The following is a 12,535-nucleotide window of genomic DNA, read 5'->3' on the forward strand; positions in this document are numbered from 1 at the left end:
AGCTATCAGCAGTAGGGGTGTGCACCGGCCACTTTTCGTGTTTTGTGTTTTGGTTTTGGATCTGGATCTTTCTTCGTGTTTTGGATCTGGATTGGTTTTGCCAAAACCACCCTTCCGTGTTTTGGGTTCTGGATTTTGTGTTTGGGATCTGTATTTTTTTTTAAAAAAGCATAAAAACAGCTATAATCACAGAATGTGTTGGTTTTTCTTGTCCTATGCTATTATTAACCTCAATAACCTTAATTTCCACTAATTTCCAGTCTATTCTGGACACTTCACACCTCACAATAGTGTTTTTATGTCCAAAAGGTTGCACCGAGGTAGCTGGATGACTATGCTAAGCGACACGAGTGGGCGGCACAAACACGTGACCCATCTAGGAGTGATACTGCAGTGGCAGACAGGATGGCAGTTTGAAAAACTAGGCCCCAAACTGTACATAATGCAAAGAAAAAAAAGAGGTGCAAGATGGAATTGTCCTTGGGCCCTCCCACCCACCCTTATGTTTTATAAACAGGACATGCACACTTTAACAAAGCAATCATTTCAGCGCCAGGGTCTACCACACAACTGTGGCTGAAATGATTGGTTCGTTTGGGCCCCCACAAAACAAGCTGGAAATTAATCTGTCCCTGCACAAACTGGCTCTACGGAGGCAAGATGTCCTCATCCTCCTCATCCACCGATTCCTCACCCTCTTCAGTGTTGTGTACATCCTCATCCTCACAGAGTATTAACTCGTCCCCACTGGAATCCACCACCACAGGTCCCTCTGTACGTTCTGGAGGCTGGTCTCCCTGGAAGAGTTGATAATTCATTTTTATGAACATCATCTTCTCCAAATTTTGTGGAAGCAACCTCCTATGCCTTTCGCTGACAAGGTTCCCGGCTGCACTAAACACTCTTTCGGAGTACACACTGGAGGGGGGACAACTCAGGTAAAATAGAGCCAGTTTGTACAGGGGCCTCCAAATTGCCTCTTTTTCCTGCCAGTACAGGTATGGACTGTCTGACATGCCTACTTGGATGCTGTCACCGATGTAATCCTCCACCATTCTGTCAATGGTGACAGTATCATATGTAGTGACAGTAGACATGTCAGAAATTGTTGCCAGGTCCTTCAGTCCGGACCAGATGTCCAAACTTGGTCCTGCCTGCCCTGCATCACCGCCAGCGGGTTGCTTAGGATAGCTAAGTTTTTTCCTGGCAGCCCCAGTTGCGGGAGAAAATGAAGAAGGAGCTGTTGACGTGTCACGTTCCGCTTCAGCTGACAGTGTGTTCACCAGCAGGTCTTTGCACCTCTGCAGGCTTGTGTCAGCCGGAAAGAGAGACATCACATAGGCTTTAAACCTAGGATCGAGCACGGTGGCCAAAATGTAGTGGTCTGATTTCAACAGATTGACCACCCTGGAATCCTGGCAAAGCGAATGAAGGGCTTCATCCACAAGTCCATGCCGAGCGGAATTGCTCTGTCTTAGCTCCTCTTTCACTTTCTCCAGCTGCTTCTGCAAAAGCCTGATGAGGGGAATGACCTGACTCACTACCGCAGTGTCTGAACTGACTTCACGTGTGGCAAGTTCGAAGGGCTGGAGAACCTTGCACAACACGGAAATCATTCTCCACTGTGCTTGAGTCAGGTGCATACCCCCTCCTTTGCCTATGTCATAGGTGGATGTATAGGCTTGTATGGCCTTTTGCTGCTCCTCCATCCTCTGAAGCATATAGAGGGTTGAGTTCCACCGCGTCACAACCTCTTGCTTCAGGTGATGGCGGGGCAGGTTCAAGAGTGTTTGCTGGCGCTCCAGTCTTCGGCACGTAGTCGCTGAATGGCGAAAGTGGACAGAAATTTTTCGGGCCACCCAAAGCGTCTCCTGCACGCCCCTGTCGCTTTTCAGAAAATTCTGCACCACCAAGTTTATTGTGTGAGCAAAACATGGGACGTGCTGGAATTTGCCCAGATGTAATGCCCGCACAATATTGGTGGCATTGTCAGATATCACAAATCCCCAGGAGAGTCTAAGTGGGGTAAGCCACTGGGCGATGATTTCCCTCAGTTTCTCTAAGAGGTTGTCGGCGGTGTGCCTCTTACTGAAACCGGTGATACACAGCATAGCCTGCCTTGGAACGAGCTGGCGTTTCTGAGATGCTGCTACTGGTGACGCTGCTGTTGTTGCTGCATAAGGTGATACATCTACCCAGTGGGCTGTCACAGTCATATAGTCCTTAGTCTGCCCTGTTCCACTTGTCCACATGTCCGTGGTTAAGTGGACATTGGGTACAACGGCATTTTTCAGGACACTGCGGACACTTTTTCTGACGTTTCTGTACAGTCTCGGTATCGCCTGCCTAGTGAAGTGGAATCTAGACGGGATTTAGAACCGGGGACACACTACCTCCATCAATTGTCTAAATCCCACTGCACTAATGGCGGATACCGGACGCACATCTAACACCAACATAGCAGTCAAGGCCTCAGTTATACGTTTTGCTTCAGGATGACTGCTGTCGTACTTCATCCTCCTCGCTAAGGACTGTTGGAGGGTCAATTGTTTAGTAAAAGTAGTGGTGTTCCTACTTCCTCTCTGGGATGATGAACGCCTCCCAGCAGCAGCAACAGCAGCAGCGGCAGCAGGTGGCGTAGCAATGCAGGATCCTCCAGAGGAATCCCGGATAGGAGAGTCAGTCATGCCAGTGACATGGCCTGCAGGACTACTTCCGATCCTGACTAAGGAGTTAATTAACGAGGAGGGAGTTGACGGTGTGGTTTGCAGGCGCTTGGATACAACAGGACAACGGGATTTAGGTGTCCCTGGACTGCTTACGGTCTTAGCCAAAGTTTCTGAACTTGACAGTAACTTATTATGAACACGCTGCATGTGCCGTATAAGGGAGGATGTTCCTAGGTGGTTAACGTCCCTACCCCTACTTATTCCACCTTTATATATGGTACATATGGCAAGACAGTTGTTGTCAGGATTTGGATAGAAATATTGCCAGACCAAAGAGGTGGAATGTTTGGTCTTCTGCCCAGGCATGACCGTGATGGGCTTTTTCATCCCACGGACAACAACTGTCTCCCCCGGAGCCTGATTTAAACAAACCACATCACCATCAGAATCCTCCTCGCCAACTTCCTCCTCAGCGCCAGCTACACCAGTATCCTCATCCTGTTGTACTTCAACAGTGACATCTTCAATTTGCATATCAGCAAGTGGACTGTGGGTGCTCCTTTCAGCACTTGCAGGGGGTGTGCAAATGGTGGAAAGAGCCACCTCTTCCCGTCCAGTGCTGGGAAGGTCAGGCACCGCAACCACCACCACACTTGGACTCTTCTTGGGGATTTGTGATATCTTCTTAGAAAGCACAGTTCTTCGCTGTGCTTTTGCCAGCTTAACTCTTTTGAGTGGGAGGAGGGCTTCCATCGTCATGTGAAGCTGAACCACTAGTCATGAACATACTAGGGATCGACCTTAGCCGTTCTTTGCCACTCCGTGTCGTAAATGGCATATTGGCAAGTTTACGTTTCTCTTCAGATGATTTAAATGTTTTTTTCAAGGTCATTTTCCTGAACTTTGTCATTTGAGATTGTATGTGCCCTCTACTATGACATTGGGCATCGGCCTTGGCAGACGACGTTGATGGCATGTTATCATCTATGTCATGACTAGTGGCAGCAGCTTCAGCACTAGGAGGAAGTGGTTCTTGATCTTTCTCTATTTTTTTTTTTTTTTTTTCAATATATGTTTATTATTTTTATCAAAACAAATAAACAGTACATCAGAATGCAAAATAAAGATCACACACAACATAGACTGATCATTCAAATATACTCAAAACATAGTAATCGTAACCAAAAGTTGGTATCTAGTCCAATGAGAAAAAAAATATATATAAAAAAAAATATATATAATAAAAAATAAAAGATTAAGATATAGGTAAACATAAAAATAAATAAATAACTTAATTAGAGACAAACAGAGAAGGGAAGGGGTTGGGACGAAAGGGGAGGGAAAAGTGTGGGGGGGTGGGGGGGAGGAGTTAGATGCCTCAAAATACAAATAGAGTTGTTAATTAAATCCTGTCCTCAACCAGATCTACCATTAGAACTCCATCAGTGGAGAAGTGGTCAAGATCATGCCACAGACGTCAGATATGTTCCAGAAGATTTAAAGTTCAGCCATGGATGCCAAGTAGAGAAGAACTCTTGACTCTTTTCTGGGGTCACTCGGAGGTCCTCCATAGACATCTACATGTCTATTCGGGCAAACCACTCTTTAAGAGTGGGGGGGGAAGTAGACCGCCAGTGGACTGGGATAACAGCTTTCGCAGCACTGTTGAGGAACTTTAAGAGGGATTTTTTATGTTGCTGGAGAACCATGGTATAGATTAAGAAGCCAGAAAGAAGGATCAGAGGGTGTCTCCGAGCCCACAATCGACTTGGTGATAGATATTACTTGTTCCCAGAAGGGGCGTAGAAGCCTACATTCCCACCAAATGTGTAGTGGAGAGCCAATTTCCTCATTGCACCTCCAGCATCTGTCGGACACCCCAGGAAACATCTTAGCCAGGATAATGGGGCACCTATACCAGCGTGATAGAACCTTAAATTGTGTTTCAATTACAGAGTAGCTAACAGAACTAACAAATGTATTCTGGAAAATTCTGTTCCAATCAAAGTCCGTTAAGTCCAGCTGTAAGTCACGTTCCCAGTCTTTAACATATTTAGGGAGAGCAGAGTACATGTGCTCAATCAGAAGTCCGTATCCTCTCGAGAGGGAATGCGCCGGGCGTAAAGGTGCCAAGCACATGTCCTCAAAGAGAGTCAGGGGTCTGACAGAAGCAGCACGTAATTCCCCGGACTGTACGAAATGCTTTAATTGTAGGTATCTCCAAATCTCAGATGGGGGGAGGTCCCATTTAGTCTGCAATACAGAAAAGGAAGACACACCCCCCTCCTCCACCAGCTGGCCAACTCGCTGCACTCCACGTCGCATCCAAATGGAAAAGGCAGAGGTAGCAACCCCTAGGGGAAAGTCAGGATTATTGAACAAGGGAGTCAAGGGGGAAAATATTGAGGACACGCAGGGAAGTTTACGCAATCTATTCCAGCGAGCCAAAGTTGGGCCTATAGTGGGATGGGAGACAACAGGAGTATTAGACATCCAGGGATACTGTGCTATATGTATGGGCAAAGATACATTTTAAAGGTGAACCCACTGTTTAATGTCAGTTGTCCGGGACCACTCCATGATCCTGCCCAGCATCACTGCATCATAGTAACCTGAGAAGTGTGGGAGTTGAAGCCCTCCCATATGTCTACGTCTAAAAAAGATAGCATGCTGAAACCTCGGTCTCTTATTACCCCATACAAAATTTCTAACAACATTGAGTAATTCCCGGAACCAGGCTTTGGGGATATGTATAGGTAGTGTCTGAAGAAGATATAGAACCCTAGGTAGTACATTCATTTTCAATACGCTAATTTTACCAAGCCACGAAAGCCTTTTGGTACCCCAGTCTTTGAGTTCAGAGTGGAGGGTATGTAGTAGCTTTTTAAAATTATCGGCAAAGAGACGGGAAAGGTCAGTGCATAGGGTGACCCCGAGATATTTCAGGCTAGAGGGATGCCAGGAAAAGGAAAAGGATTGCTTGAGCCCAGCTATGGAGTGGGGTGGAGCCGACACATTCACAGCTACAGACTTTGAATAGTTCACCTTAAAATTAGAAAGAGAGCCAAATTTCTGAAATTCGACCATCAGATTGGGTATTGAGACAACCGGATTGGATAAGACGGCTAACAGGTCGTCTGCGAACAGAGCCAATTTGTAATCAGCATCCCCAATTTTGAGGCCAGTGATGTTTGGGTTGAGTCTAATAGTGCATGCAAGGGCTTCCATACATAGTATAAAGATAAGGGGTGAGAGAGGGCACTCCTGTCTGGTACCATTATTTATTTTTACCGGATCCGAGAGTGCACCATTAATTTTAATCCGTGCCGTGGGAGAACGATAAAGCGCTAATATTCGATAAAAGCCTACAGGGCCGAAACCCATGTGTTTCAAAATTCCTTCCATAAATATCCAACTGACTCTGTCAAATGCCTTCTCGGCATCAGTGGATAGCAGGACCACTGGGACGGAACCAACAGAAGCTAAATGTATTAGATCTATGGCTTTAGTAGTATTGTCCCGCGCCTCCCTCCCAGGCACAAACCCCACCTGATCCGAGTGTATTAGGGTAGGAAACAGGGTCTTAAGCCTATTGGCAATCAATTTCGCAAACAATTTAACATCAGTATTAAGGAGGGATATCGGGCGATAACTGACGCATTGAGTCGGGTCTTTACCTGCCTTAGGAATGACTGTAATATGTGCTTCCAAAGATTGGGGGGAGAACCCACATTCATTCGAAATCGTATTAAAGGCATCAAGCATTTTGGGCAAAAGAGAGTCTTTAAAAAGTTTATAATATGCAATGGTGAATCCATCTGGACCTGGACTTTTTCCAGATGGCGTGTTTTTAAGGGCTGTCTTGAGTTCTAAAAGGGAAAAAGGAGAATCTAACCAAACACTGTCTTCCTCTGACAGTCTGGGCAGGCCAGAATTGCGGAGATACTGGGCCACAAGCTCCCGAGACGAGGCCAGGGACTCAGGAGTCAGAGGGTCTTGAAGGTTGTAAATGGTTAGCATTACTGCCTCAGAGCACTGAGGTTGTTGGTTCAATTCACACTATTCGGGTACATACCGCAGTTGATTACCGCTCTATGTAGCTGACCTTATTTATTCGCTATTTGCTCTTATACTGTGATTCCGTTTTTTGTCTATATTTATGCGCATTATTAATTACCCATCCTTGTGTTGAAGGTGGTATTTTAATATATATTTCGTTGATTTGTGAAAATAAATTTATATATGTTTTTAGAACTTTTAGCACATGCACTTCGTTATTTATGAAATTTTCCTCATGATTGCACCATTAAACTTACTTTTATATAGTATCATTTACTTATGGCACATTAGCAGTTTTTTCAAGAGACATATGTATTTAACGTTATTGTATTATTGCACACTTACATACCTATGAACACTAGCACTTTACCTGTATACAGTAGGTAATCATTATTTTTGATGATTGGCATGGTCACATATTTATTTCTCACTAAAGGGCCTATTCATCAACACTAAAATAAAGTTTTTAAGGATATTTTCCTTAATTAACGTTATTTTAGTATTTATGAAGAGACTTAACACAGGAGATATCATTGATCAAGTCCCCCTGTGTTAATTTCCAAACTCCCCATACATTAGTACATTAGTATGGGGATGTGGAAATTATGGTATTCATCACATTCCGAAAATTATGTATTTTCGGAATTTGATGCAGTTACTATCCGCCACTGTGAGGTGGCGAGTAGCAGGTAACACTTACCTGCTTCCAGCTGGTGAGGTCCCCCGGGGTCTTCCTCCGGCACTCTGGTCCGTTCTCTGGCTACAGTGGCTATTCTGAGACGTGTTCTCCCAGCAGAACACAATAAAGTTTAAAAAAAAATAAAAATATACAGTATATATTTTTTTTTCTAAACTGTACTGTGTGCTGCTGGGAAATCACGTCTCAGAACAGCCACTGGAGCCAGAGGAAGCTGGAGCGGGCAGGTAAGTGCGGGGACGGGGGGGAGGTATGCGGAGAGGGGAGGGTGGGTATGGGTGGGGGGGGTGAGGGGGACACAAAATGTCCGCAGCTGTAGGCAGTGCTGTGCATGCGCTGGTTTTACAGATGTAACAGCGCATGCGCAGCACGGATTACAGCTGCGGTAAGTTAGAGTAGACAGGGAAAACTATCTATTTCCCGAAAAGCTGTCATCGCAAACATGGACAGCTTTTCGGAATAGATAGTTATGGGGAGGAGGAATGATGAATTCCTCCGGTAATTAGGTAGAACTCCAAGGCGAGTTCTAAACCTAATTACCTCCAGAGAATTTTTAGGTATGATGAATAGGCCCCTAAGTCACTAGAAAGGTTGGCATTTTTGCACATTTCATTGATTATTAATATCAAGTTGCTCGATAAGTTAATTTAATTATTTTTATTAATTCTCTTAGTGCACCACCAGCACTACAATATTATTGACATAGGCCGATTCAGACCCACTCGCAAGCGGCTGTCCGCTCGCAAGTGGGTCGATGTTGTGCACTGTGCATGCGCACGGCGGCGGGAGCTCCGTCGTGCGCATGCGCCAGACGCGACGAGCGAAGGAAAGTCCTTCGCTCGTTGTGTCTGATCAAAGGGGGCGTGCTGTCGATGTTGATTGACAGCACGCCCCCTTTGGTGGGCGTACCGGGGGCGTGCCTCCCTGACGGGGTCGTTCCCAAGGAAACGCCTACCGTCAGAAGCCGGCCCACTGACATCACTAGTGATGTCAGTGGGAGTGATTTTGGCTCTGATAGAGCTCCGGCTCGCAGTTTCGATGGTCGCGAAGGTCAAGACCATCGCGGTTATCAAACTGCACGCTCGTATAGGCTGTGGGTGGTGACCCACAGCTATACGAGCGTCCAGGGGGACGCTCCATAGTTATGGAGGACGGCCCTCATTCAGAGCGTGCGCTCTGCTCAGAGCGTACGGCTCTGAATGAGGGCCATAGTGAGCTGACGCCCGTCACAGTGGGTTCTAATTGCTATTTATTTGCTATATAAATATTAGCTGGCGCTGTGCCCACCTATTTTTTCTATGGTATAAAATGACCTGCAGGCTGTGTGTATAAGATGTATATAAACAAATGCATTCTGTGTTTAGATTTGGGTCCCATTCCCTAGATATCTCATTATGGTATGCAATTATTCCAAAGTACGGAATATTCCGATATCCAAAATACACCTGGTCCCAAGCATTTTGGAAATGGGAGACTCAACCTGAAATTTCTTTAGATTTGTTAAATACCCATGTACCCACGGTAAACAAAGCAGTCTTTAACTGCAAACCTTTAATTAAGTAGTTAAAGTACATGTTATAAACAAAACATCAAGCAAGAATAGCTTGGCCATTATATCGCCCCCATCACATCCCCACAATCCCCTCTTCCCCCATGAAACCTGACTAGTCCCCAAGCTCTGCATTCTTCAGTATAGGAGCAGTCACAGTAAATAATTTTCTACTAAGTATATGAGAACCATAGACGGGACATATGCAGAATTAAAGCATAGTCCAGTTCTTATCTATCAATCCTATTAGGATTCCCAGCCTGTACTGCACTAGACACGCAGTGTAGTGTACAGTACTGCCCCAAAGAACTGACACTTACTTGTTCTCGGGCCATGTCTCAGAGTGAAGAAGCTGTGTGAGAAATCAGTCTAAGTATTTACTTGTCTAGGTACAGTAGCTACAGGAAGATGCTGATCCAATCTGGGCGTATACAGCAGATATGATTGTGAACTCCCCATAATACCCACTCACAATTCCTGCCTCCTCACACCCCTCGCAGCTTGCTGTATACCTGGTGCTCCCTCACATCTATATATCCCCTCCCCGCCCTACTGCACGCTCCTGCTTGTCCCTTTGTTGGTTACAGGAAATAACAGAAATGGGCATTGAACATATACATAATCAGATGTTGATATCAAGGACATACAGATACCTAATGCCTTAGGCATGTGAAGTTATAATAACATGTTAAATAAGAAACTGTACATGCTACATGCTCATGCCAAATTTGCCTGGGTAGTTACTGTGGATAAAGTAGCAAGAAAAATCAAAAGCAAAATGAAAACAAGAAACATAAATTTAGAATGAATTCATATATTGACTACAGCTGTTCATTGCTGTCCCTGGTATATGTCTAATATCCCTTTCAGACGAGATGCGTTCAGTATCCTGGCACAAGGGATGCTGGAGCTTAGAATACCGGTGCCGGAACCCCACCTGTCAGCATCCCGACCACTGGCATCAGGGCCGGTTCTAGACTTTGTGGAGCCCCCCCCCCCGAAAAAATAAATAGAGAAATAACTTTTTTTAGATTGCGTTCCTCCGCGCGCGCTTCCGGAGAGGGGGCGTGTCCTTGAAGAACACCCCAAATTCATCACACTGTGGGGCGTGCCCTGCACTTACGGAGGTGCTGGGCTTCCCCAAGTTCTCCCCTCATGGCGAATAATTGCCATGCGCAGTAATGCGCCTTACACAGTATGTCTTACACAGTAATGCCCTTTATAAGACATTATGCCACACGCAGTAATGCCCTCTATAACACATTATGCCACATGCAGTAATGCCCTGTATAACACATTATGCCACATGCAGCAATGACCTGTATAACACATTATGCTGTACGCAGTAATAACCTGTATAACACATTATGCCACATGCAGTAATGCCCTGTATAATACATTGTGCCACACACAATAATTCCCTTTATAATACATTATCCCCAATTCAAATTACGCCACACAGTAGTCCCTTATTCATGTTATGACACACAGTGGTGCCCCTTTTACACAATGCCCACAGTAGTAGTGCCCCTAATACAATGCCCGCAGTAGTAGTGCCTCTTATACAATGCCCACAGCAGTGGTGCCCCTTACACAATGGACCCAGTAGTGGTGCCTCCCATGCAGTGCCCCCATTAGTATTGCGCGCAGTGGTAGTGCCCCCAGTAAGTGCCCCCATTGGTAATGTCCCCAGTAGTAGTGCCCCAATTGGTAATGACCCCAGTGATAATGACCCCATTAGTAGTGCCCCCGGTAGTAATGCCCCCTTTTAGTGCCCCCAGAAGTAATGCCCCCTATAGTAATTTTCCCAGTAGTAATGCCCCTTATAGTAGTGATGCCCCCAGTAGTAGTGCCCCCTATAGTTGTGATGCCTCTATTGGTGACCCCATTGGTAATGCCCCCAATTGTAGTGTCCCCAGTGGTAATGCCCCCTATAGTAGTGCCCACAGTAGTAATGCCCCATTAGTAGTGCCCCCAGTAGTAATGCCCCCCTATAATAATGCCCCCAGTAGTATTGCCACCTATTAGTGCCCCCAGTAGCAATGCCTCCTATAGTAATCCCCCGGTATTAATCCCCCCTATAGTAGTGATGCCCCCATATTGCTCTCTGCGGGAGCCGGAAGCTGGAGCTCAGGAGTGAGCTCTGGCTTTGGCTGCTGCTGCAGGGAGGGAGCCGGGTGCCCGCTAGTAACAAATCTCAGCGGGCGCCCAGCAAATGGAGCCTCCCTGCAATGGCTAGCGGGGGGGGACCGGCGCCATTTTTTTTCTTTCTTCTGGGGACTCAGTGGCACCCTCTAGGGGCCGGCGCTCCGGGCAATGGCCCTGTCAGCACGGCCCTAGAACCGTCACTGACAAGCATCCCGACAACCGGCATCCTGAAGGTAAGCAGCAGGGTTAGGGGGAGGGTTAGGGTTAGGCACTAGGGGGAGGGTTAGGCACTAGGGTAAGGCATTAAGAGGGGAGGGTTAGGTTTAGGGTGCGGGGAGGGGAGGTTAGGTTTAGGCACCTTGGAGTTAGGGTTAGGGAGAGGGGGAGGATTACCTACCAACAGGTGTCAGTATCCTAACCCTGTCGGGATACCAGCATGTGGATTTTGATCGCCGGTATCCCAAGTGCCGGAATCCCGTATACCCAACCTCTTTCAGACATGCAACCCAGGAATTTGGCTGTGCAGACCCGGTATTTTCTACCCAGGTCCAACCCCGGATTTTGCTCAGAGATCCCCTTTCACACTGCACCTCAGACCCGGGAAATTTCCAGGTTGAACCCTTTCAGACATAAGCTGGGTTTTTCAGTGTTTTTCTAAGTTTTTCACCTTTTTGTTGTTGAAAGTGGACGCTTTGGTGGCTCATAATAATGAGGTCATGCGTGCTGTCTGCATGTGGCCACACATCTAGCAATCACTGACCATCCATTGCCTCTGCTTGACTCTCTCTGGCGTGCTATCTGTGTGTGACAACAAAGGTAGCATACCACATACACTGACCATCCACTGCCTCTGCTCCTCTCTTTCCCCGCTCATGTGACTGTGGCATCTCTGACTGTCGTCTCCCGCTGATGACCTCATCAGAAGCCACCTCAAGCAGCTCTGAATGGCCAATCAGTTGTTTTTAGGCGTGACCCGGGAGTAAATTTCTGGTTCACACCATTCAAACGTAAGCCGGGTCTTCTATCCAGGTCGCAAGTCCTGGGAAAAACCCAGGTCAATCGCAGGGGCACAGGACCTGGGACTGTGAATCTGGATAGACCCTTTCAGACATAAGCCAGACTGGGGTTGATGCGCGTTCATGTGCAAAAACCCGGGTTTTTTGCGTATGTCTGAAATGGGTATAAAGTAGGGGTGTGCACCGGCCACTTTTCGTGTTTTGTGTTTTGGTTTTGGATCTGGATCTTTCTTCGTGTTTTGGATCTGGATTGGTTTTGCCAAAACCACCCTTCCGTGTTTTGGGTTCTGGGTTTTGTGTTTTGGATCTGTATTTTTTTTTTAAAAAGCATAAAAACAGCTAAAATCACAGAATTTGTTGGTTTCTCTGCTCCTATGCTATTATTAACCTCAATAAC

This window comes from Taudactylus pleione, unplaced genomic scaffold (assembly GCF_031769625.1).
Source record: "Taudactylus pleione unplaced genomic scaffold, aTauple2 ptg000384l, whole genome shotgun sequence".
Classification (NCBI taxonomy): Eukaryota; Metazoa; Chordata; class Amphibia; order Anura; family Myobatrachidae; genus Taudactylus; species Taudactylus pleione.